At 45.6% G+C, this 26,925-nt stretch overlaps 1 long non-coding RNA gene across 1 annotated transcript in view; it reads right to left on the bottom strand.

Annotated features, from left to right (window-relative positions):
• Positions 1-412: 412 nt before the first annotated feature.
• LOC149979905 (uncharacterized) overlaps positions 413-26,925 on the bottom strand; it is a 39,199-nt gene continuing 12,686 nt past the window's right edge. The window contains exon 2 of the long non-coding RNA XR_016484319.1: positions 413-2,288. This is a non-coding gene — a long non-coding RNA (uncharacterized LOC149979905). The remainder of the gene's footprint in view (positions 2,289-26,925) is intronic.

Raw genomic sequence — 26,925 nt, 5'->3', positions numbered from 1 at the left:
GTTGCTCCCACACCGCCTTGGCCCAGGCGAGTGCCCTCCTGGACATCAACATAATAATGTACGCTATCCGCGAGCGGTCCAAGGGGAATAAAGAAGGCTGCAGCTCAAAAACGAGGGATCACTGGAAGAGAAATGCCCGGGGTGACAGCGCTGCTACCATCCGGGTTACTGAGGGCTGGGAGGTTACCGTTGTGGTAGGCTGCCCACGGAATTGCTCCCGGAATGCATCCAATGCTAGGTCGTGACGTTCAGCCACATCCTGGATCCCTTCCTTCATGCCACGAAGCAACTCCTTGTGCCTACCAAAGGAGGCTCCTTGGGAGGAGATGGTGTTGCGGAGCTGGTTCAAGTCTGCAGGGTCAGTCATGGCCAGTTCGTACTATCACGCTTCAGGTAAGACCCAAATGCAGAATGTGTTGAAGTAACAATGTTTATTACAGCAACAGGGGCAGGCAAACGACAGGTCAAGGCAGGCAGAGTGGTCAGGCAGGCTGACTCAGAGTCTTGACAGGCAAGGGTCAAAATCAGGAGGGTGGGAAAAGCAGGAGCAGAGACAAAACGCTGGTTGACTTGACAAACAAGTAGTGCACTATATAGGGAATAGGGTGCCACAGGGCTCTGGTCTAATGTTGTGCACTATATAGGGAATAGGGTGCCACAGGGCTCTGGTCTAATGTTGTGCACTATATAGGGAATAGGGTGCCACAGGGCTCTGGTCTAATGTTGTGCACTATATAGGGAATAGGGTGCCACAGGGCTCTGGTCTAATGTTGTGCACTATATAGGGAATAGGGTGCCACAGGGCTCTGGTCTAATGTTGTGCACTATATAGGGAATAGGGCTCTGGTCTAATGTAGTGCACTATATAGGGAATAGGGCCCTGGTCTAAAGTAGTGCACTATATAGGGAATAGGGCTCTGGTCTAAAGTAGTACACTATATAGGGAATAGGGCTCTGGTCTAATGTAGTGCACTACATAGGGAATAGGGCTCTGGTCTAATGTAGTAGACTATATAGGGAATAGGGCTTTGGTCTAAAGTAGTGCACTATATAGGGAATAGGGCCCTGGTCTAAAGTAGTGCACTATTTAGGGAATAGGGCTCTGGTCTAAAGTAGTGCACTATATAGGGAATAGGGCTCTGGTCTAAAGTAGTGCACTATATAGGGAATAGGGCTCTGGTCTAAAGTAGTGCACTATATAGGGAATAGGGCACTGGTCTAAAGTAGTGCACTATATAGGGAATAGGGCTCTGGTCTAAAGTAGTGCACTATATAGGGAATAGGGCTCTGGTCTAAAGTAGTGCACTATATAGGGAATAGGGCTCTGGTCTAAAGTAGTGCACTATATAGGGAATAGGGCTCTGGTCTAAAGTAGTGCACTACATAGGGAATAGGGTGCCCTTTGGGATGGTTTTTCTCAGGGTTATGTAGTTCCATTACATTGTGTTTCTAGTTCACTTTTTAGCAGCCACATTCTGCAGCAGTAACGTCACTTTTTCCCCCAACACAGTCACACACAGTCACACACAGTCACACACAGTCACACACACTAATTCATCTCAGACAAATTCTTTTTTTAATATCGTACCTCCATACAGACTATACCGCAGCCAAATAAGTCTGGACGGGTTGAGATGGAGCATATAATTCACCATATCCCAGTCTGGAATAGGGATTAACACCAGTACACTTCACAATTCTCCCCAAAAATTAATTGACAAGTCCTGGGAAATTACAACATTTTCCGCCAATGTGACACTCTACAATATACACAACAAGCACAGCAGCAGATTGTCAAAAAATAAAAAAGCACATTATCTGTTGTCGCATGGAAGCCTTTAGCCTAGCATATTTACTTCACACAAAGTTGTGAATCAATATATAGCACACACCGGTGCAATGTATGCTGCTGTATTCGAATAATAATAATAAGGCAGAACAGTTGAAACTGGAGCAGCAGCACGGTCAGGTGGACTGGGGACAGCAAGGAGTCATCATGTCAGGTAGTCCTGGGGCATGGTCCTAGGGCTCAGGTCCTCCGAGAGAGAGAAAGAAAGAGAGAATTAGAGAGAGCATATGTGGGGTGGCCAGTCCTCTTCTGGCTGTGCCGGGTGGAGATTATAACAGAACACGGCCAAGATGTTCAAATGTTCATAAATGACCAGCATGGTCGAATAATAATAAGGCAGAACAGTTGAAACTGGAGCAGCAGCACAGCCAGGTGGACTGGGGACAGCAAGGAGTCATCATGTCAGGTAGTCCTGGGGCATGGTCCTAGGGCTCAGGGCCTCCGAGAGAGAGAAAGAAAGAGAGAAGGAGAGAATTAGAGAACGCACACTTAGATTCACACAGGACACCGAATAGGACAGGAGAAGTTCTCCAGATATAACAAACTGACCCTAGCCCCCCGACACATAAACTACTGCAGCATAAATACTGGAGGCTGAGACAGGAGGGGTCAGGAGACACTGTGGCCCCATCCGAGGACACCCCCGGACAGGGCCAAACAGGAAGGATATAACCCCACCCACTTTGCCAAAGCACAGCCCCCACACCACTAGAGGGATATCTTCAACCACCAACCTACCATCCTGAGACAAGGCTGAGTATAGCCCACAAAGATCTCCGCCGTGGCACAACCCAAGGGGGGGCACCAACCCAGACAGGATGACCACATCAGTGAATCAACCCACTCAGGTGACGCACCCCTTCCAGGGACGGCATGAGAGAGCCCCAGTAAGCCAGTGACTCAGCCCCTGTAATAGGGTTAGAGGCAGAGAATCCCAGTGGAAAGAGGGGAACCGGCCAGGCAGAGACAGCAAGGGCGGTTCGTTGCTCCAGAGCCTTTCCGTTCACCATCCCACTCCTGGGCCAGACTACACTCAATCATATGACCCACTGAAGAGATGAGTCTTCAGTAAAGACTTAAAGGTTGAGACCGAGTTTGCGTCTCTGACATGGGTAGGCAGACCGTTCCATAAAAATGGAGCTCTATAGGAGAAAGCCCTGCCTCCAGCTGTTTGCTTAGAAATTCTAGAGACAATTAGGAGGCCTGCGTCTTGTGACCGTAGCGTACGTGTAGGTATGTACGGCAGGACCAAATCAGAGAGATAGGTAGGAGCAAGCCCATGTAATGCTTTGTAGGTTAGCAGTAAAACCTTGAAATCAGCCCTTGCTTTGACAGGAAGCCAGTGTAGAGAGGCTAGCACTGGAGTAATATGATCAAATTTTTGGGTTCTAGTCAGGATTCTTGCAGCCGTATTTAGCACTAACTTAAGTTTATTTAGTGCTTTATCCGGGTAGCCGGAAAGTAGAGCATTGCAGTAGTCTAACCTAGAAGTGACAAAAGCATGGATTAATTTTTCTGCATCATTTTTGGACAGAAAGTTTCTGATTTTTGCAATGTTACATAGATGGAAAAAAGCTGTCCTTGAAATGGTCTTGATATGTTCTTCAAAAGAGAGATCAGGGTCCAGAGTAACGCCGAGGTCCTTCACAGCTTTATTTGAGACGACTGCACAACCATTAAGATTAATTGTCAGATTCAACAGAAGATCTCTTTGTTTCTTGGGACCTAGAACAAGCATCTCTGTTTTGTCCGAGTTTAAAAGTAGAACGTTTCTGCCATCCACTTCCTTATGTCTGAAACACATGCTTCTAGCAAGGGCAATTTTGGGGCTTCACCATGTTTCATTGAAATGTACAGCTGTGTGTCATCCGCATAGCAGTGAAAGTTAACATTATGTTTTCGAATAACATCCCCAAGAGGTCAAATATATAGTGAAAACAATAGTGGTCCTAAAACGGAACCTTGAGGAACACCGCAATTTACAGTTGATTTGTTAGAGGACAAACCATTCACAGAGACAAACTGATATCTTTCCGACAGATAAGATCTAAACCAGGCCAGAACTTCTCCGTGTAGACCAATTTGGGTTTCCAATCTCCAAAAGAATGTGGTGATCGATGGTATCAAAAGCAGCACTAAGGTCTAGGAGCACGAGGATAGATGCAGAGCCTCGGTCCGATGCCATTAAAATGTAATTTACCTTCTTCACAAGTGTCGTCTCAGTGCTATGATGGGGTCTAAAACCAGACTGAATCATTTCGTATACATTGTTTGTCTTCAGGAAGGCAGTGAGTTGCTGCGCAACAGCCTTTTCTAAAATTTTTGAGAGGAATGGAAGATTCGATATAGGCCGATAGTTTTTTATATTATCTGGGTCAAGGTTTGTCTTTTTCAAGAGAGGCTTTATTACTGCCACTTTTAGTGAGTTTGGTACACATCCGGTGGATAGAGAGCCGTTTATTATGTTCAACATAGGAGGGCCAAGCACAGGAAGCAGCTCTTTCAGTAGTTTAGTTGGAATAGGGTCCAGTATGCAGCTTGAAGGTTTAGAGGCCATGATTATTTTCATCATTGTGTCAAGAGATATAGTACTAAAACACTTGAGCGTCTCTCTATCCTAGGTCCTGGCAGAGTTGTCCAGACTCAGGACAACTGAGCTTTGAAGGAATACGCAGATTTAAAGAGGAGTCCGTAATTTGCTTTCTAATAATCATAATCTTTTCCTCAAAGAAGTTCATGAATTTATCACTGCTAAAGTGAAAGTCATCCTCTCTTGGGGAATGCTGCTTTTTAGTTAGCTTTGAGACAGTATCAAAAAGGAATTTTGGATTGTTCTTATTTTCCTCAATTAAATTAGAAAAATAGGATGATCGAGCAGCAGTAAGGGCTCTTCGGTACTGCACCATTTTTCTGGAAGCTTGCTTCAGAGCTCGGGTATTTTCTGTGTACCAGGGAGCTAGTTTCTTATGAGAAATGTTTTTAGTTTTTAGGGGTGCAACTGCATCTAGGGTATTGCGCAAGGTTAAATTGAGTTCCTCAGTTAGGTGGTTAACTGATTTTTGTCCTCTGGCGTCCTTGGGTATCTGAAAGGAATCTGAAAGGACATCAAGGAATCTTTGTGTTGTCTGTGAATTTATAGCACAACTTTTGATGTTCCTTGGTTGGGGTCTGAGCACATAATTTGTTGCAATTGCAAACGTAATAACATGGTGGTCCGATAGTCCAGGATTATGAGGAAAAACATTAAGATCCACAACATTTATTCCATGGGACAAAACTAGGTCCAGCGTATGACTGTGACAGTGAGTGGGTCCAGAGACATGTTGGACAAAACCCACTGAGTCGATGATGGCTCCGAAAGCCTTTTGGAGTGGGTCTGTGGACTTTTCCATGTGAATATTAAAGTCACCAAAGATTAGAATATTATCTGCTATGACTACAAGGTCTGATAGGAATTCAGGGAACTCAGTGAGGAACGCTGTATATGGCCCAAGAGGCCTGTAAACAGTAGCTATAAAAAGTGATTGAGTAGGCTGCATAGATTTCATGACTAGAAGCTCAAAAGACAAAAACGTCATTTTTTGTTTTGTAAATTGAAATTTGCTATCGTAAATGTTAGCAACACCTCCGCCTTTGCGGGATGCACGGGGGATATGGTCACTAGTGTAGCCAGGAGGTGAGGCCTCATTTAACACAGTAAATTCATCAGGCTTAAGCCATGTTTCAGTCAGGCCAATCACATTAAGATTATGATCAGTGATTAGTTCATTGACTATAATTGCCTTTGAAGTAAGGGATCTAACATTAAGTAGCCCTATTTTGAGATGTGAGGTATCATGATCTCTTTCAATAATGACAGGAATGGAGGTGGTCTTTATCCTAGTGAGATTGCTATGGCGAACACCGCCATGTTTAGTTTTGCCCAACCCAGGTCGAGGCACAGACACGGTCTCAATGGTGATAGCTGAGCTGACTACACTGACTGTGCTAGTGGCAGACTCCACCATGCTGGCAGGCTGGCTAACAGCCTGCTACCTGGCCTGCACCCTATTTCATTGTGGAGCTAGAGGAGTGTCTATGTTGGTAGATAAGATGAGAGCACCCCTCCAGCTAGGATGGAGTCCGTCACTCCTCAGCAGGTCAGGCTTGGTCCTGTTTGTGGGTGAGTCCCAGAAAGAGGGCCAATTATCTACAAATTCTATCTTTTGGGAGGGGCAGAAAACAGTTTTCAACCAGCAATTGAGTTGTGAGACTCTGCTGTAGAGCTCATCACTCCCCCTAACTGGGAGGGGGCCAGAGACAATTACTCGATGCCGACACATCTTTCTAGCTGATTTACACGCAGAAGCTATGTTATGCTTGGTGATCTCTGACTGTTTCATCCTAACATCATTGGTGCTGACGTGGATAACAATATCTCTATACTCTCTACACTCGCCAGTTTTAGCTTGAGCCAGCACCATCTTCAGATTAGCCTTAACGTCGGTAGCCCTGCCACCTGGTAAACAGTGTATGATCGCTGGATGACTCGTTTTAAGTCTAATACTGCGGGTAATGGAGTCGCCAATGACTAGAGTTTTCAATTTGTCAGAGCTAATGGTGGGAAGCTTCGGCGTCTCAGACCCCGTAACGGGAGGAGTAGAGACCAGAGAAGACTCGGCCTCTGACTCCGACTCGCTGCTTAATGGGGAAAACCGGTTGAAAGTTTCTGTCGGCTGAATGAGCGACACCGGTTGAGCGTTCCTACAGCATTTCCTTCCAGAAACCGTGAGAAAGTTGTCCGGCTGCGGGGACTGTTGCCAGGGGATTTATACTACTATCTGTACTTATTTGTGGCACAGACGCTGTTTCATCCTTTCCTACACTGAAATTACCCTTGCCTAACGATTGCGTCTGAAGCTGGGCTTGTAGCACAGCTATCCTCGCCGTAAGGCGAGTACAGCGACTGCAATCAGAAGGCATCATGTTAATGTTACTACTTAGCTTTGGCTGTTGGAGGTCCGGACGAATCGTGTCCAGATAAAGCACAAAGGACTGGCTCGACACTGTTCTGTTCAAGTGAGCACAACAAGGTGAGTCCAATGTCTTGTATGCTGCTGCATAAATTATGTATTATACCAAGGAGCTATGTATACTGTAGCTAAGAAAGTAATACTAAGTGTCTGTTGTGTAGTAAGCTGTTAGTAGCCCATGTGCCTCACCCTGGTGGTGTAACCTTTATTTAACAGGGCAAGTCAGTTAAGAACAAATTCTTATTTATAAGAATCACGGCCGGATGTGATACAGCCTGGATTCAAACCAGGGACTGTAGTGACGTCTCTTTCACTGAGATGCAGTGCCTTAGACTGCCGCGCCGCTCGGGAGCCCAAGGCCTGTTATCCGCTCGTCTTCCCCTTATGTTCCTACAGCTCAACTGTCAGTGGAAACCACATGTGGGGTCGGCCAAATTAGCTGTTTTTTAAAGGCAGTAAATGAGGCTCAATGAACCGTTTGCTGCCAGACAAGGCTCCGCTGATAGCCAGGTTGCCATTATATTGTTATATATGTATTGTTTAGTGTTGTTTCGTGGCTTTACTGGCATGCATACATGTTTTTGTTGCCTCACCAAGATTTACATGCTAAAATCGCCACTGAATTAGAACTATTGATAATTTGTCTAATCCAAATGTAGAATCACAGTCCTTGATGCTTCACGTTGGTGCTATCACTTTAAGATCCTCTACTTAGCACACACTGATACTGGCAGAATGTAGGTTTACATTGGCACACAGTATATTCCTCTTATATTTCTAGCATTAACTTTTTCATCACTGTCCCCATTTGTGGTAATGACAGATCAGTATCTCAATGTAAATTACTATAGACTTTAGCAGTGTGCAGACCTCCACAATCAACCTGACACCCCAAATAAACCATTTTGGACCAGCCTAAATCAATTACGGCACGGTTGATGACCCCTCTCCCTCCCGGCACTCATTCTTCTGCCGTTTCTTAATTTTCTTCTTCAGATAGCTTTACATTTCATCCTTCCAATGGCACATGTTCAAAGTGGATTGACCCTTGACAATGTCCTGATTTCTCTGAGCAGCCACTGTCCTTTACGGTCCATTATGTCTTGTCCATTTTCCTACCAGCAGCATGAGAGAAGTTTGGCCTGGGTCTCTCTCCATACTCACTCCACGTGGACTCATGTCACACTCCTGAGAGAAAAGGCAGTTGATAGAGTCTACTGTGAACAGGTTGCTGGCTCGGACTCAGGTTTCAGGAGGTGAAGGACCATAGTGAAAGATATTGTCGCCATTACTTCAGCCGGTAAGAGGGGTTGACGTCCTGACCGTCCAGCAGACCCTATCTGGTGACTTCCTGACCGTCCAGCAGACCCAATCTGGTGACGTCCTGACCGTCGAGCAGACCCAATCTGGTGACGTCCTGACCGTCTAGCAGACCCAATCTGGTGACGTCCTGACCATCCAGCTCTCTCCCTCTTTCCTTCTCGTGGTCCGAATCACACATATGACTATTGCTAAATGATCAACTTCTACCTAATCATTAGTGTTTCCGTAGCCCATTTAAATCACACCCAATGTCTCCAGTCTTTCTAGTAAGGGTGATCAGGCCTCACCAGAAAGTCAGAACAGAGGTCAGTCAACCATATTAAGTGAGGGTTTCGTTCGCTTTTCTTTCCCTGCACCTCAGACATTATTTACAGATATTTTAAATATTCCAAACATTTTGTGCACCAGGATTACATTGGGTTTTTCAGTAAATGTCTTATCAAGAGAATGTACATGTGTGCCAACAAAACTGACAATAGATACTTCAGAAATTTTCATTTTTGAGTCTTTCAAGGTTCATACTTTCTAACCTGTGGAAAAACCCACTAAAACCAAAATTAAAAGACCCCACAAAATAAATCAAACAAATTATTAATATCACAGGTGGGTTGTGTGTGGATGCTAAAAACAAACAAAAAATTGCGAGGCCGTAGTTATTTTTGGAGCTCCCTTAAGAGCCGGATTCGGATCCCTTTGAACTAACTGTTCCCCCAAGGCACCTGTCTCGGAAGCATTTCAAAGGGAGAGATGCAGAATAATTGGTAAACTTGTCAGAAAACTTGGTAGTGGACATTCCATAAATCCTGGAAGAAAGAAAATAAAAAATCTTAATCCGTGCTACAAATTCTTAATATTAATCAGGTTTATTGCATCTTGGGCAGGATGTCTTAATTAAAACCATGAGTATACAGAATTATACTTCAGACACACTTCTGATGATACAGTTTCCCGTTAAGCAGAATATGTACTCTCTAAAGTCAACAACCCCAGCGACCCTCTCTTAAAATCCTATCATTTTGGCCTGTTGCACTGACACAGTTCTGTACTAACTGACATCAACTAGTCAAAATATGAAACCTGTTTAGCAACTCTGCTAGGACCTTCAAAATGTTGGTGCTTATCAGCTCAATATTCGGTACTAAAAACATTTACTTGAATCTACAGTTCCTCTTAATGGAGTCTGTCCTTGTGGCTTTAGGGGTTCTTCAATCTGAATACACTAAATGTTCCTTTTTTTTCATTTGGATCATCTCTTAAGTTCTGTTTGCATTATGGACTCTCACGTGGAATATCGTCGTGGTCAACACAACTATCACTGCTTTGTTCTCTCTGTCGTGTTATTCTGTCGGCCTGCATGCTTAGCACGGGCAGCACCTGGAGAACCTCTGCCTGCATGCTGAGCACGGGCAGCACCTGGAGAACCTCTGCTCAACATTGATGCTAGTAACCACTGACAAGATACTGGAACTGATCATGGTTTTGGTGGTTTTGCATAAGTAGAATATCTTTATAAACCAAGATGAAAGCTCTTTCTGAATCATGGCTTCAAAAGAGCAATCTTCAGCCAATGACAAAGGTTAGCTATCACCCTCACTCTATTCAAAAAATGTATTCACATTAAGGGAAGGCTGTTTCGACTCGTACAATGAGTTTACTAGAGGCATTCTTCTTATGGATTTCTACAGATTTTTAGGATTGGGGAATACACTTCGTATTCATTTCTCTTTAATCATTGCATGATCTCACGATTTTACGATTTTATTATGGACACTCACATGTTCACTGTGTTCCCAAACTATGTAGATACTTAATGTAGACTACAGATGATTAGGTTGTTATAGTAGATATTTAATGTAGACAATATATGATTAGTTTGCTATAGGAGATACTTAATGTAGACTACAGATTATTATTCTAATCAGTGTTCTATTCTAATGGAGCTGGAGGAGATGGATTCATCAATAAGTGCATTGATGATGTCCCCACGGTGACGATACGAACATACCCCAACCAGAAGCCATGGATTACAGGCATCATCCGCACAGAGCTAAAGGGTAGAGCTGCCATTTTCAAGGAGTGGGATCTCACCGGGAAGCTTATAATAAATCCCGCTATGCCCTCCAATAAGGCAAAGTATCAATACAGGACTAAGATTGAATCATACTACACTGGCTCCGACGCTCGTTGGATGTGGCAGGGCCTGCAAACTACTACAGGCTACAAAGGGAAGCAAAGACGCAAGCTGCCCAGTGACACAAGCCTACCAGAGTTAAATTACTTCAATGCTCACTTCAAGGGAAGCAACACTGAAGCATGCATGAGCGCATCAGCTGTTCTGGACAACTGTGAGATCACGCTCTCCATAGCCGATGTGAGTCAACATTCACAAGGCGGATTACCAGGACGTGTACTCTGAGCATGCTCTGACCAACTGGTAAGTGTCTTCACTGACATTTTCAACCTGTCTGAGTCTGTAATACCAACATGTTTCAAGCAGACCACCATAGTCCCTGTGCTCAAGAACACCAAGGTAACCTACCTAAATGATTACAGACCCGTAGCACTCATGTCTAAAGCAATGAAGTGCTTTGAAAGGTTAGTCATGGCTCACATCACAACACCATTATTCCAGAGTTCCTAGACCCACTCCAATTTGCACACCGCCCCAAACGATCCACAGATGATGCAGTCTCTATTGCACTCCAAACTGCCCTTTCCCACCTTGACAAAAGGAACACCCACGTGAGAATGCTATTCATTGACTACAGTTCAGCGTTCAACACCATAGTGGCCTCAAAGCTCATCACTAAGCTAAGAACCCTGGGACTAAACACCTCCCTCTGTAACTGGATCCTGGACTTCCTGACAGGCCACCCCCAGGTGGCGAGGGTAGGTAATAACATCCGCCACACTGATCCTCAACAAAGGGGCCCCTCAGGGGTGCGTGCTCAGTACCTTCCTGTTCACTCATGACTGCATGGCCAGGCACGACTCCAGCACCATCATTTAAGTTTGCAGATGACACAACAGTGATTGGCCTGATCACCGACAATGACGGTCAGAGACCTGGTCGTGTGGTGCCAGGACAACAACCTCTCCCTCAACGTGATCAAGACAAAGGAGATGATTGTAGACTACAGGAAAAGGAGGACCGAGCATGACCCCATTCTCATCGACGGGGCTGTAGTGGAGCAGGTTGAGAGCTTCAAGTTCCTTGGCGTCCACATCACCAACAAACAAGCACACTAAGACAGTTGTGAGAAAGGCACGACAAAACCTATTCCCCCTCAGGAGACTGAAAAGATTTGTCATGGGTCCTCAGATCCTCAAAAGGTTTTACAGCTGCACCATCAAGAGCATCCGAACCCGTTGCATCCCTGCCTGGTATGGCAACTGCTCGGCCCCCTCGACTGCAAGGCACTACAGAGGAAGTACGTACGGCTAGGTACATCACCGGGGACTACCTTCCTACCAACCAGGACCTCTATACCAGGCGGTGTCAGAGGAAGGACCGAAAATTTGTCAAAGACTCCAGCCACCATAGTCATAGATTGTTCTCTCTGCTACCACACTGCAAGCGGTACCGGAGCACCAAGTCTAGGTCCAAGAGGTTTCTGAACAGCGCCTTCCCCAAGCCATAAGACTTCTGAACATCTAATCAATTGGCAACCCAGACTATTTGCCTTGCCCCCCCTCCCCTCATTTACGCTGCTGCTACTCTCTTTTAATTAAATATGCATAGTCACTTTAATAACGATACCTATCAGTACCTCAACTAACCGGTGCCCCAGCACATTGACTCTGTACCGGTACCCCCCTGTATATAGCCTCGCTATTGTTACTTTACTGTTGCCTTGGTTTCTTTTATTTATTTATTATATATCCTATTTTGTTTATTAATTACACATATATATATATATACATTATTCATTTTTTAATTGAAACTGCATTGTTGGTTAAGGGCTTGTAAGTAATTTCACTGTAAGGTTGTATTCTTCAGCGCATGTGACAAATAAAGATTTGATTTCAATTACTCCATTCTTAGACACTAACACTAGAATAGAGAGAATTACTCCATACTTACACACTAACACTAGAATAGAGAGAATTACTCCATACTTACAAACTAACACTAGAATAGAGAGAATTACTCAATACTTACACTAACACTAGAATAGAGAGAATTACTCCATACTTGCACACTAACACTAGAATAGAGAGAATTACTCCATACTTGCACACTAACACTTGTAACACTTCTGCAAGCAGGCCTCTCTAATCAACCTGGCCGGGGTATCCTGGAATGACATTGACCTCATCCCGTGAGTAAATGATGCCTGGTAATTCTTTAAAAGTGCCTTCCTCGCCATCTTAATTCAGCATGCCCCATTCAAAACAATGTAGAACTAGGAATACACATAGTCCTTGGTTCACTCCAGACCTGACTGCCCTTGACCAGCACAAAAACATCCTGTGGCGTTCTGCATTAGCATCGAATAGCCCCCGTGATGTGCAACTTTTCAAGGAAGTTAGGAAACAAATATACACAGGCTGTTAGGAAAGCTAAGAATAGCTTTTTCAAACAGAAATTTGCATCCTGTAGTACAAACTCAGAAAAGTTCTGGGACACTGTAAAGTCCATGGAGAATAAGAGCACCTCCTCCCAGCTGCTCACTGCTCTGAGGCTAGGAAACAGTGTTCCCACCGATAAATCCACTATAATTGAGAATTTCAATAAGCATTCTCTACGGTTGGCCATGCTTTTCACCTGGCTACCCCAACCCCGGTCAACTGCCCGGCACCCTCCACAGCAACCCGCCAAAGCCCCCACCATTTCTCCTTCACCCAATTCCAGATAGCTGATGTTCTGAAAGAGCTGCAAAATATGGACCGGGCTAGACAATCTGGACCCTCTCTTTCTAAAATTATCTGCCGAAATTGTTGCAACCCCCTTTTACTAGCCTGTTCAACCTCTTTCTCGCACCGTCTGAAATTCCCAAAGATTGGAAAGCTGCCGCGGTCATCCCCCTCTTCAAAGGGGGGTGACACTCTAGACCCAAACTACTACAGACCTATATCTATCCTGCCCTGTCTTTCTAAGGTCTTCGAAAGCCAAGTTAACAAACAGATCACCGACCATTTCGAATCCCACCATACCTTCTCCGCTATGCAATCTGGTTTCCGAGCTGGTCACGGGTGCACCTCAGCCACGCTCAAGGTCCTAAACGACATAACTGCCATCGATATGAGGCATTACTTTATTCATCGTATTCATCAACCTGGCCAAGGCTTTTGACTCTGTCAATCACCGCATTCTTATTGGCAGACTAGACAGCCTTGGTTTCTCAAATGACTGCCTCGCCTGGTTCACCAACTACTTCTCAGAGAGTTCAGTGTGTCAAATTGGAGGGCATGTTGTCCGGACCTCTGGCAGTCCCTATAGGGGTTCCATCGGGTTCAATTCTTGGGTTGACTCTCTTCTCTGTATACATCAATGATGTCACTCTTGCTGCTGGTGATGTCACTCTTGCTGCTGGTGATTCTCTGATCCACCTCTACACAGACGACACCATCCTGTATACTTCTGGCCCCTCTTTGGACACTGTGTTAACTAACCTCCAGACGAGCTTCAATGCCATACAACTCTCCTTCCGTCGCCTCCAACTGCTCTTAAATGCAAGTAAAACTAAATGCATGCTATTCAATCGATCACTGCCCTCACCTGCTCGCCCGTCCAGCATCACTACTCTGGACAGTTCTGACTTAGAATATGTGGACAACTACAAATACCTAGGTGTCTGGTTAAATTGTAAACTCTCCTTCCAGACTCACATTAAGCATCTCCAATCCAAAATTAAATCTAGAATCGGCTTCCTATATCGCAACAAAGCATCATTCACTCATGCTGCCAAACATACCCTCTTAAAACTGACCATCCTACCGATCCTCGACGTCGGTGATGTCATCTATAAAATAGCCTCCAACACTCTACTCAACAAACTGGATGCAGTCTATCACAGTGCCATCTGTTTTGTCATCAAAGCCCCATACACTACCCACCATTGCGACCTGTGTGCTCTCGTTGGTTGGCCCTCGCTATATACTCGTCGCCAAACCCACTGGCTCCATGTCATCTATAAGTCTTTGCTAGGTTAAGCCCCGCCTTATCTCAGCTCACTGGTCACCATAGCAGCACCCACCCGTAGCATGCACTCCAGCAGGTATATCTCACTGGTCACCCCCAAAACCCCCTCACTAGCTTTAAGCACCAGCTGTCAGAGCAGCTCGCAGATCACTGCACCTGTACATAGCCCATCTGTAAACAGCCCATCTATCTACCTCATACCCATACTGTATTTATCTTGCTCCTTTGCACCCCAGTATCTCTACTTGCACATTCATCTTCTGCACATCTACCATTCCAGTGTTTAATTGATATATTGTAATTACTTCGCCAGCATGGCCTATTTATTGCCTTAACTCCCTTATCTTACCCCATTTGCACTCACTGTATATAGACTTTTTGTTTTATTTTTTCTACTGTATTATTGACTGTATGTTTTGTTTATTCCGTGTGTCACTCTGTATCTGTATGTATGCGTCGAATTGCTATGCTTTATCTTGGCCAGGTTGCAAATGAGAACTTGTTCTTGTTAAGTAAAGGTGAAATAAAAAATAATTAAAAAACACTAGAATAGAGAGAATTAGTCCACACTTACACACTAACACTAGAAAAGATGTAATGGTACATCCTTCATTTGCTTTTGTCTGGCGCCAATGTTGAAAGCCTGACGGGCTGTGGTCAAAAGTAGTGCACTATACAGGGAATGAGCAAACATCTAGAAGAAACCTATAGTCAGAAACGGAATGGTGTTTCCATTCCCCAGGAGGCAGGAGTGATCCTATAATGCCACCCTACTTCCTGTCTAGACGTGTGTAATTTCCTGCTTCAGAGGGCAAACTTGTTTTAAATTCAGAAAGAGAGAGAGAGAGAGAGAGAGAGAGAGAGAGAGAGAGGGAGTGAAGGAGAGACAGAGAGAGTGAAAGTAGAGAGAGACAGAGAGAGAGACAGAGAGAGAGACAGAGAGAGAGAGAGAGAGAGTGAAGGAGAGACAGAGAGAGTGAAGGAGAGACAGAGAGAGAGAGTGAAGGAGAGACAGAGAGAGTGAAAGTAGAGAAAGACAGTAAGAGGGAAAGTAAAGGAGAGAGAGGGAGAGAAAAATAAAGAAAAGTTAGGTTGATTCAGGTAGTCATGGACAACAATGCTAGCTTTTAACTGTGGTTCAGTTGGTCAGTTGGAAAGTGCCCTGGTTAATTGGTGAGTTGGTCAGTTGGTATAGTTGGACGGTGTCCTGATTAGTTGGTCAGTAGGTCAGTTGGAAGGTGCCCTGGTTAGTTGGTCAGTGGGTCAGTTGGAAGGTGTCCTGGTTAGTTGGTCAGTTGGAAGATGCCCTGGTTAGTTGGTCAGTTAGAAGGTGCCCTGGTTAGTTTGTCAGTTGGTCAGTTGGAAGGTGCCCTGGTTAGTTGGTCAGTTGGAAGGTGCCCTGGTTAGTTGGTCAGTTGGTCATTTGGAAGGTGCCCTGGTTAGTTGGTCAGTGGGAAGGTGCCCTGGTCAGTTGGTCAGTTGGAAGGTGCCCTGGTTAGTTGGTCAGTAGGTCAGTTGGAAGATGCCCTGGTTAGTTGGTCAGTGGGTCAGTTGGAAGGTGTCCTGGTTAGTTGGTCAGTTGGAAGGTGCCCTGGTTAGTTGGTCAGTTGGAAGGTGCCCTGGTTAGTTGGTCAGTTGGAAGGTGTCCTGGTTAGTTGGTCAGATGGTCAGTTGGAAGGTGTCCTGGTTAGTTGGTCAGTTGGAAGGTGCCCTGGTTAGTTGGTCAGTTGGAAGGTGCCATGGTTAGTTGGTCAGTTGGAAGGTGCCCTGGTTAGTTGGTCAGTTGGTCATTTGGAAGGTGCCCTGGTTAGTTGGTCAGTTGGTCAGTTGGAAGGTGTCCTGGATAGTTGGTCAGTTGGAAGGTGTCCTGTTTAGTTGGTCAGTTGGAAGGTGCCCTGGTTAGTTGGTCTGTTGGAAGATGCCCTGGTTAGTTGGTCAGTGGGTCAGTTGGAAGGTGCCCTGGTTAGTTGGTCAGTTGGAAGGTGTCCTGGTTAGTTGGTCAGTTGGAAGGTGTCCTGGTTAGTTGGTCAGTTGGAAGGTGCCCTGGTTAGTTGGTCAGTTGGAAGGTGCCCTGGTTAGTTGGTCAGTTGGAAGGTGCCCTGGTTAGTTGGTCAGTTGGTCATTTGGAAGGTGTCCTGGTTAGTTGTTCAGATGGTAAGTTGGAAGGTGCCCTGGTTAGTTGGTCAGTTGGAAGGTGCCCTGGTTAGTTGGTCAGTTGGAAGGTGCCCTGGTTAGTTGGTCAGTTGGAATGTGCCCTGGTTAGTTGGTCAGTTGGTCATTTGGAAGGTGCCCTGGTTAGTTGGTCAGTTGGTCAGTTGGAAGGTGCCCTGGTTAGTTGGTCAGTTGGAAGGTGCCCTGGTTAGTTGGTCAGTTGGAAGGTGCCCTGGTTAGTTGGTCAGTGGGTCAGTTGGAAGGTGTCCTGGTTAGTTGGTCAGTTGGTCAGGTGGAAGGTGTCCTGGTTAGTTGGTCAGTTGGTCAGGTGGAAGGGGCCCTGGTTAGTTGATCAGTTGGAAGGTGCCCTGGTTATTTGGTCAGTTGGAATGGGCCCTGGTTAGTTGATCAGTTGGAAGGTGCCCTGGTTAGTTGGTCTGTTGGAAGGTGTCCTGGTTAGTTTGTCAGTTGGTACAGTTGGACGGTTCCCTGGTTAGTTGGTCGGTAAGTCAGTTAGTAGGTGCCCTGGTTAGTTGGTCAGTTGCAAGGGGCCCTGGTCAGTTTGTGAGTTTGTTAGTTGGAAGGTGTCCTGGTTAGTTGGTGAGTTGGTTAGTTGGAAGGTGTCCTGGATAGTTGGTGAGTTGGTCAGTTGGAAGGTGCCCTGGTTAGTTGGTTAGTTGGTCTATTGGTTAGTTGGAATGTGTCCTGGTCAGTTTGAAGGTGCCCTGGTTAGTTGATAACTTGGTCAGTTGGAAGGTGTCCTAGTTAGTTGGTCAGTTGGAAGGTGTCCTAGTTAGTTCGTCAGTTGGAAGGTGCCCTGGTTAGTTGGTTAGTTGGAAGGTGCCCTGGTTAGTTGGCCAGTTGGTCAGTTGGAAGGTGCCCTGATTTGTTGGTTAGTTGGAAGGTGCCCTGGTTAGTTGGTGAGTTGGTCAGTTGGAAGGGGCCCTGGTTAGTTGATCAGTTGGAAGGTGTCCTGGTTAGTTTGTCAGTTGGTACAGTTGGACGGTTCCCTGGTTAGTTGGTCGGTAAGTCAGTTAGTAGGTGCCCTGGTTAGTTGGTCAGTTGCAAGGGGCCCAGGTCAGTTTGTGATTGGTTAGTTGGAAGGTGTCCTGGATAGTTGGTGAGTTGGTCAGTTGGAAGGTGTCCTGGTAAGTTGGTTCAGTTGGAAGGTGCCCTGGTTAGTTGATCAGTTGGTCAGTTGGAAGATGTCCTGGTTAGTTGGTCTGTTGGAAGGTGTCCTGGTTAGTTTGTGAGTTGGTTAGTTGGAAGGTGTCCTGGTTAGTTGGTGAGTTGGTCAGTTGGAAGGTGCCCTGGGTATTTGGTGAGTTGGTTAGTTGGAAGGTGCCCTGGGTATTTGGTTAGTTGGTCAGTTGGAAGATGTCCTGGTTAGTTGGGCTGTTGGTTCAGTTGGAAGGTGCCCTGGGTATTAGGTGAGTCAGTTAGTTGGAAGGTGCCCTGGGTATTTGGTGAGTTGGTTAGTTGGAAGGTGCCCTGTGTATTTGGTTATTTGGTCAGTTGGAAGGGGCCCTGGTTATTTAGTCAGTTTGTATAGTTGGACCGTGTCCTGGTTAGTTGGTCAGTTGGAAGGTGAACTGGTTAGTTTGTGAGTTGGAAGGTGCCCTGGTTAGTTGGTATTGTTGGACCGTGTCCTGGTTAGTGGGTCAGTTGGTAGAGTTGGAATGTGCCCTGGTTAGTTGGTCAGTTGGAAGGTGCCCTGGTTAGTTGATCAGTTGGAAGGTGCCCTGGTTAGTTGGTCAGTTGGAAGGTGCCCTGGTTAGTTGGTCAGTTGGAAGGTGCCCTGGTTAGTTGATCAGTTGGAAGGTGCCCTGGTTAGTTGATCAGTTGGAAGGTGCCCTGGTTAGTTGTCCAGTTGGAAGGTGCCCTGGTTATTTGGCCAGTTGGAAGGTGCCCTGGTTAGTTGGCCAGTTGGAAGGTGCCCTGGTTAGTTGGTATTGTTGGACCGTGTCCTGGTTAGTTGGTCAGTTGGAAGGTGCCCTGGCCAGTTGATCAGTTGGAAGGTGCCCTGGTTAGTTGGTCAGTTGGAAGGTGTTTTGATTAGTTGGTCATTTGGAAGGTGCCCCGGTTAGTTGGTTAGTTGGACTATTGGTTAGTTGGACTGTGTCCTGGTCAGTTGGAAGGTGCCCTGGTTAGTTGATAACTTGGTCAGTTGGAAGGTGTCCTAGTTAGTTGGTCAGTTGGAAGGTGTCCTAGTTAGTTCGTCAGTTGGAAGGTGCCCTGGTCAGTTGATCAGTTGGAAGGTGCCCTGGTTAGTTGGTCAGTTGGAAGGTGTTTTGATTAGTTGGTCATTTGGAAGGTGCCCCGGTTAGTTGGTTAGTTGGACTATTGGTTAGTTGGACTGTGTCCTGGTCAGTTGGAAGGTGCCCTGGTTAGTTGATAACTTGGTCAGTTGGAAGGTGTCCTAGTTAGTTGGTCAGTTGGAAGGTGTCCTAGTTAGTTCGTCAGTTGGAAGGTGCCCTGGTTAGTTGGTCAGTTGGAAGGTGCCCTGGTTAGTTGGCCAGTTGGTCAGTTGGAAGGTGCCCTGATTTGTTGGTTAGTTGGAAGGTGCCCTGGTTAGTTTGTGAGTTGTTCCGTTGGAAGTTGCCCTGGTTATTTGATCAGTTGGTCCGTTGGAAGGTGTCCTGGTTAGTTGGTCAGTTGGTCTGTTGGTTTAGTTGGAAGGTGCCCTGGTTAGTTGGTCAGTTGGTCACTTGGAAGGTGCCCTGGTTAGTTGGTCAAATCAAATCCAATCAAATCAAATGTATTTATATAGCCCTTCTTACATAAGCTGATATCTCAAAGTGCTGTACAGAAACCCAGCCTAAAACCCCAAACAGCAAGCAATGCAGGTGTAGAAGCACGGTGGCTAGGAAATACTCCCTAGAAAGGCCAAAACCTAGGAAGAAACCTAGAGAGGAACCAGGCTATGTGGGGTGGCCAGTCCTCTTCTGGCTGTGCCGGGTGGAGATTATAACAGAACATGGCCAAGATGTTCAAATGTAGTTGGTGAGTTGGACTGTGTCCTGGTTAGTTGCTCAGTTGGACAGTTGGAAGGTGCCCTGGTTAGTTGGTGAGTTGGACGGTGTCCTGGTTAGTTGGTCAGTAGGTCAGTTGGAAGGTGCCCTCGTTAGTTGGTCAGCTGGAAGGTGTCCTGGTTAGTTGATAAGTTGGTCAGTTGGTACAGTTGGAAGGTGCCCTGGTCAGTAGGTCACATGGAAGGTGTCCTGGTTAGTTGGTACACTTGGTCAGTTGGAAGGTGCCCTGGTTAGTTGGTGAGTTGGGTTATGGTATAGTTGGACCGTGTCCTGGTTAGTTTGTCAGTTGGAAGGTCCCCCGGTTAGTTGGTGAGTTGGTTTATGGTATAGTTGGTCTGTGTCCTGGTTAGTTGGTGAGTTGGTACAGTTTGACGGTGTCCTGGTTAGTTGGTGAGTTGGTACAGTTGGACCGTGTCAAGGTTACTTGGTCAGTTGGAAGGTGCCCTGGTGAGTTGGTTTATGGTATAGTTGGTCCATATCCTGGTTAGTTGGTGAGTTGGTACAGTTGTTCCGTGTCCTGGTTAGTTGGTCAAAATCAAAATCAAATCAAATCAAATCAGTTGTTGAGTTGAGTTGGTCAGTTGGAAGGTGCCCTGGTTAGTTGGTGAGTTGGTTTATGGTATAGTTGGTCCGTGTCCTGGTTAGGTGGTTTATGGTATAGTTGGTCCGTGTCCTAGTTAGTTGGTGAGTTGCTATAGTTGGTCCGTGTCCTGGTTAGTTGGTTTATGGTATAGTTGGTCCGTATCCTAGTTAGTTGGTGAGTTGGTACAGTTGGTCCGTATCCTGGTTCATTGGTACAGTTGGAAGGTGCCCTGGTGATTTGGTTAGTTGGAAGGTGCCCTGGTTATTTGGTTAGTTGGTCAGTTGGAAGACGTCCTGGTTAGATTGTAAGTTGGTCTGTTGGTACAGTTGGAAGGTGTACTGGTTAGTTGGTATTGTTGGACCGTGTCCTGGTCAGTTGGTATAGATGGAAGGTGCCCTGAATAGTTGGTCAGTTGGCAGGTGCCCTGGTTAGTTGGTCAGTTGGAAGTTGTCCTCGTTAGTTGGTCAGTTGGAAGGTGCCCTGGCTATTTGGTCAGTTGGAATGTACCCTGGTTAGTGGGTCAGTTGGAAGGTGCCCTGGTTAGTTGGTAAGTTGGAAGGTGCCCTGGTTAGTTGGTCAGCTGGAAGGTGCCCTGGTTAGTTGGTCAGTTGGAAGGTGCCCTGGTTAGTTGGTCAGTTGGAAGGTGCCCTGGTTAGTTGGTCAGCTGGAAGGTGCCCTGGTTAGTTGGTCAGTTGGAAGGTGCCCTGGTTAGTTGGTCAGTTGGAAGGTGCCCTGGTTAGTTGGTGAGTTGGAAGGTGCCCTGGTTAGGTGGTGAGTTGGTTAGTTGGAAGGTTCCCTGGTTAGTTGGTGAGTTGGTCAGTTGGAAGGTGCCCTGGTTAGTTGGTCAGTTGGAAGGTGCCCTGGTTAGTTGGTCAGTTGGAAGGTGCCCTGGTTAGTTGGTCAGCTGGAAGGTGCCCTGGTTAGTTGGTCAGTTGGAAGGTGCCCTGGTTAGTTGGTCAGTTGGAAGGTGCCCTGGTTAGTTGGTGAGTTGGAAGGTGCCCTGGTTAGGTGGTGAGTTGGTTAGTTGGAAGGTTCCCTGGTTAGTTGGTGAGTTGGTCTGTTGGAAGGTGCACTGGTTAGTTGGTGAGTTGGACTGTTGGTTAGTTGGATGGTGCCCTGGTTAGTTACTGAGTTGGACGGTGCCCCAGTTAGTTGGTCAGTTGGTATAGTTGGACCGTGTCCTGGTTCGTTGGTAGAATTGGAAGGTGCCCTGGTTAGTTGGTCAGTTGGTATAGTTGGACCGTGTCCTGGTTAGTTGGTCAGTTGGTTAGTTGGAAGGTGTCCTGGTTAGTTGGTGAGTTGGAAGGTGCCCTGGTTAGTTGGTCAGTTGTAAGGTGCCCTGGTTAGTTGGTCAGTTGGAAGGTGCCCTGGTTAGTTGGTCAGGTAGTCAGTTGGTATAGTTGGAAGGTGCCCTGGTTAGTTTGTGAGTTGGTTAGTTGGAAGGGGCCCTGGTTAGTTGGTGAGTTGGTTAGTTAGAAGTTGCCCTGGTTAGTTGGTCTGTTGGTACAGTTGAAGGTGCCCTGGTTAGTTGGTCAGTTGATCAATTGGAAGGTGCCCTGGTTAGTTGGTGAGTTGGTTAGTTAGAAGGTGCCCTGGTTAGTTGGTCAGTTGGTACAGTTGAAGGTGCCCTGGTTTGTTGGTCAGTTGGAAGGTGCACGTCCTTGTTAGTTTGTCAGTTGGTCAGTTGGAAGTTGTCTTGGTTAGTTGGTCACTTGGTCAGTAAGAAGGTGTCCTGGTTAGTTGGTTATTTGGAAGGTGCCCTGGTTAGTTGGTCAGTTGGAAGGTGTCCTGGTTAGTTTGACAGTTGGTGAGTTGGAAGGTGTCCTGTGTGGTTGTTCAGTTGGTCAGTTGGAAGTTGTCCTGGTTAGTTTGGCAGTTGGTGAGTTGGAAGGTGTCCTTGGCAGTTGGTCAGTTGGTGCAATTAGAAGGTGTCCTGGTTAGTTTTGCAGGTAGTCAGTTGGTACTTGAAGGTGTCCTAGTTTGCAGGTTATGTTAAACTAGAAGTTGCCGTTCCCGGACAAGTTTCTCCTCTCTGACTCTGTCAGTATTTGGAATGGCTGGACTGGTCTAGGTCCTTTATATGACTCTGGCATCATTTGGTATGGCTGAGCTAGTCTGGGTGTCTTCCTTAGCATCGTTTGGAATGGCTGGACTGGCTATCCTCCCTGGCTCTGGCATAATTTGGTATGGCCTTGCTAAGCCCCTTCCCTGTGAGACAGATAGTGGAGTGCGGGGTTGGCCTGAGAGAGAACAGAGTAGGGTAACTGATAGAGGTGATGCAGTAGGGATCAGTCCTCTGATCCCTGACCTTTGACCCTGTGGGACCCAGTGGGACAACAATAGAGGTAGAATGAGGTCTCTTCAAATTGGGTTGCCTATGATTTGTAAATGGCTTTTAAGCATTATCACTGCCATCTAGTGGCCACACAAGATTTTGAGTCAGGACTCCAGCACTACAGGTGGTGCTGAATAACCAATTTCAACCAAAATAATGAGTAGATTGACCACTTTAAAATGAAGATTGCTGTCACAGAGGCCATTAGGGCACAGAAAATAGACAACACATTAACTACTCCACTGGTTGGGCATATGTCTTATTTTAATGCTGCTGCTGTTGTGCTACTCACAGGGAAAGCTCTAACAGGGAGTGTGTGTGTGTGTGTGTGTGTGTGTGTGTGTGTGTGTGTGTGTGTGTGTGTGTGTGTGTGTGTGTGTGTGTGTGTGTGTGTGTGTGTGTGTGTGTGTTTGTGTGTGTGTGTGACCTCTGATGTCCTAGGAGAGGCACCCTGAGAAGAGAGGGAAATGAGAAGGAAGATGGCTGCCTGTTGCTCAGCAACCAGCTCCTCATGTAACTGTACTAAAACAACAAGATTATAACTGTAAGATATTCATCTACCCTCTGCCATGGTAACGTTGATCTGGATCTATCCACTTACTAAAATTAGACATAAACCAATGAATAACACTCCTACAAACATGTACGCTTCATTGGATAGATAGAATCCAGACCTGTGACTGTGATAAGTATCTGTGACTTTTCAAGCTGTTGTAAACTGAAAAAACAACAATAGTATAGTTTGTATACTGCACTTTAAGATTTTGACTGTGCTTTTATTTAGAATGTGTTCCAGATGGAACCAGATCGTCTGGACTGATTTACTGACTTCATACCAGCGATTAAGTAGCGGCACAAGAAGAGCTACAGCATGTTGGGGTGGAAATTGGTCATGATATGGACCTAAGATGGCCTCTGTGTCTGATAATCCTTCTCTGTCTGCGAAGCCACTCCACACGGCTCCAACAGGCTTCAGTTTCTAGCGTCACATCTGTGTTAAAATTATCAAAGGCCATGGTTCACCACGTCTCATATTTTCCATGACTGCATTCTTCATGTCAGGGGGGGGGGTTGCTTTTTTCTGCTCCCATAACCTCGCTCTCTCTCTCTCTCTCTCTCACTCGCTCTCTCTCTCTCTCTCTCGCTCTCTTTCTCGCTCGCTCTCTCGCTCTCTCGCTCTCTCACACAAATTAGAGCTGCAAATTAAAGCTGCAAGCAGCCATGCCGGGGTTCAAGCTGTGCCACCATCAGGACAAACTGAACCCATCACTCTAGGATGAGCTACCTCAGTACTGTTTACCCCGCTTGGCAAACATCAGAACTCAACATCCAACAAGGCATGCAATATTATGCTTTTGAGGTATTTTGGACCATTTTCAATGACATTGACTACTTTAAACGTCTCATTGTCCAGGACCACTGGACCGATTGGCACCACATTTGGTACGTAGCATCTACCATTTCCCAAACAATATCGCGATCATTCAGTACCAGTCAAAGGTTTGGACACACCTACTCATTCCAGGGGTTTTCTTTATTTTTTATATTTTCTTCATCGTAGAATAATAGTGAAGACATCAAAACTATGAAATACCACTACTTGAACACTGTAAATAAATATCAACACTTACGCACCCGCACCTTCTGTTTCCTGCTGAATATCTGACCGCATCTCTATACTACCAATTTTACATGGTTTGTTTTTATTTACGACACATGTAATGAGTTCTTTTTGTCAAAGTGCCATCTTGAGAGTCTAATCTCCAATTAGCTGCTCAGTGTAGTTACCATTAGTTTCCACTAGATGGCACCCTGGGTTAGATGAAGTCATCACTCTAGCAACTCTAGCAACCGGGCCGGTTGTGTGCGTTCAAAGCAGCTTTATCTTCCAAGCTAGTTTTTCTGGCTACACTTGAAACTGTTTTTATAGTCGACTAGGCAAACTTATAATATTTTTAGAAACCTTGTCTTAGAATTATAAGACACCAAATGTATTCGAATGTGATTAATAATTTCAGTAGGTCAGATTGTTTAGTTTTTAACAGAAGGCGTTATTACATATGGAGCTAACATTATGTCTTGAAAAATAATGACCGCAGACAACTGGAACACTGTGCTTCTACATCTGCATTGCTTGCTGTTTGGGATTTTAGGCTGGGTTTCTGTGTAGCACTTTGTGACATTAGCTGATGTAAAAAGGGCTTTATAAATACATTTGATTGATGTATAGCCATTTTATTTTGTAGTAGAGGCTAGATCCAGTTAACTGGTTTTATTAACGCTCAAACCCTATGTAGATACCATTTGATTCTGGGCCTAATAGAAGAGACCACACACGCAGGGATGACGCGTCGTACACCTCTTCCAAGTCTCCCTTGTGCCTTTCGGGTGAACTGTTGATAAGCAGCTCTGCAAAGACAATACATCCAATAGTTTGATAGCCAAACATTAAATGTGGACTTTAATCCACCATCGAAACAAAATCTCAATGTATTTATGAAGTTAAATGTTGCAGGTTGCGATTCAAACATCTGACGTTTAATCAAAATGTAAGATCGTTACCATCACACCAAACTGTGGTAGTGGTTGAAGTTACCATCACACCAAACTGCGGAGGTGGTTGAAGTTACCATCACACCTAACTGCGGAGGTGGTTGAAGTTATCATCACACCAAACTGAGGTAGTGGTTGAAGTTACCATCACACCAAACTTCGGAGGTGGTTGAAGTTACCATCACACCAAACTGAGGTAGTGGTTGAAGTTTCCATCACACCAAACTGCGGAGGTGGTTGAAGTTTCCATCACACCAAACTGTGGTAGTGGTTGAAGTTACCATCACACCAAACTGCGGAGGTGGTTGAAGTTTCCATCACACCAAACTGCGGAGGTGGTTGAAGTTACCATCACACCAAACTGCGGAGGTGGTTGAAGTTTCCATCACACCAAACTGCGGAGGTGGTTGAAGTTACCATCACGCCAAACTGCGGTAGTGGTTGAAGTTACCATCACGCCAAACTGTGGTAGTGGTTGAAGTTACCATCACACCAAACTGCGGTAGTGGTTTAAGTTACCATCACGCCAAACTGTGGTAGTGGTTGAAGTTACCATCACACCAAACTGTGGTAATGGTTGAAGTTACCATCACGCCAATATGCGGTAGTGGTTGAAGTTACCATCACGCCAAACTGCGGTAGTGGTTGAAGTTACCATAACACCAAACTGTGGTAGTGGTGTCACTACTACGCGGACCCTCTGCCGGCTGATGTGTTACAGGCCATCTACTGTATGTTGCTGTTCCTGCCATGAGAACAAACTTTTCGACCTGATCGGCTGAAGCATGAAATGTTTCTGGAGGTTTACTAGCTCCCTAACTATTTCCTCCCCTGGCGTTCTAAAGCGTTCTAAAGCATTCTAAAGCCTAGTGATTCCCATTTAAACCTCTTCTTCTCCAGAACTGCTCGATCTATGATCGGCTATGATGATGAACTAATTTGGTATTCAGCTTCTATGGATGATCATCTTCAAATGCAATATTTTCCTTCACTCTTGCTCAAACAATACGGCCGCAATAAGCCAATAAGCTTGCATTACATTTTTTCCTGGCAGCTTCATTAAATAGTACCCGCAAAACACCAGTCTCAATGTCAACAGTGAAGAGATGACTCTGGGATGCTGGCCTTCTAGGCAGAGTTCCTCTGTCTAGTGTCAGTGTTCTGTTGCCCATCTTAATCTTTTATTTTTATTGGCCAATCTGAGGTATGGCTTTTTATTTGCAACTCTGCCTAGAAGGCCAGCCTCCCGGAGTCACCTCTTCACTGTTGACGTTGAGACTGGTGTTTTGCGGGTACTGTTTAATGAAGCTGCCAGTTGAGAACTTGTGAGGCGTCTGTTTCTCAAACTAGACACTCTAATGTACTTATCCTCTTCCTCAGTTGTGCACCGGGGCCTCCCACTCCTCTTTCTATTTTGGTTAGAGCCAGTTTGCGCTGTTCTCTGAAGGGAGTAGTACACAGCATTGTACGAGATCTTCAATTTCTTAGACATTTCTTGCATGGAATAGCCTTCATTTCTCAGAACAAGAATAGACCGACAAGTTTCAGAACAAAGTGCTTTGTTTCTGGCCATTTTGAGCCTGTAATTGAACCCACAAATGCTGACGCTCCATATTTTTTTTCACCTTTATTTAACCAGGTAGGCTAGTTGAGAAAGTTATCATTTACAACTGCAACCTGGCCAAGATAAAGCAAAGCGGTGCGCCACAAACAACAACACAGAGTAACACATAACAAACGTACAGTCAATAACACAATAGAAAAATCAATATACAGTGTGTGCAAATGAGGTAAGTTAAGGGAGGTAAGGCAATAAATAGGCCATGGTGGCGAAATAATTACAATATAGCAATGAAACACTGGAGTGAGAGATGTGCAGAAGAGGAATGTGCAAGTAGAGATACTGGGGTGCAAAGGAGCAAAAAATAAATACAAGTATGGG

Source organism: Oncorhynchus mykiss, chromosome 11 (assembly GCF_057628025.1).
Source record: "Oncorhynchus mykiss isolate SJ-2025 chromosome 11, ASM5762802v1, whole genome shotgun sequence".
NCBI lineage: Eukaryota > Metazoa > Chordata > Actinopteri > Salmoniformes > Salmonidae > Oncorhynchus > Oncorhynchus mykiss.
The sequence above is the reverse complement of the archived record's forward strand: the minus strand, read 5'-3'. Positions and strand labels throughout refer to the sequence as shown.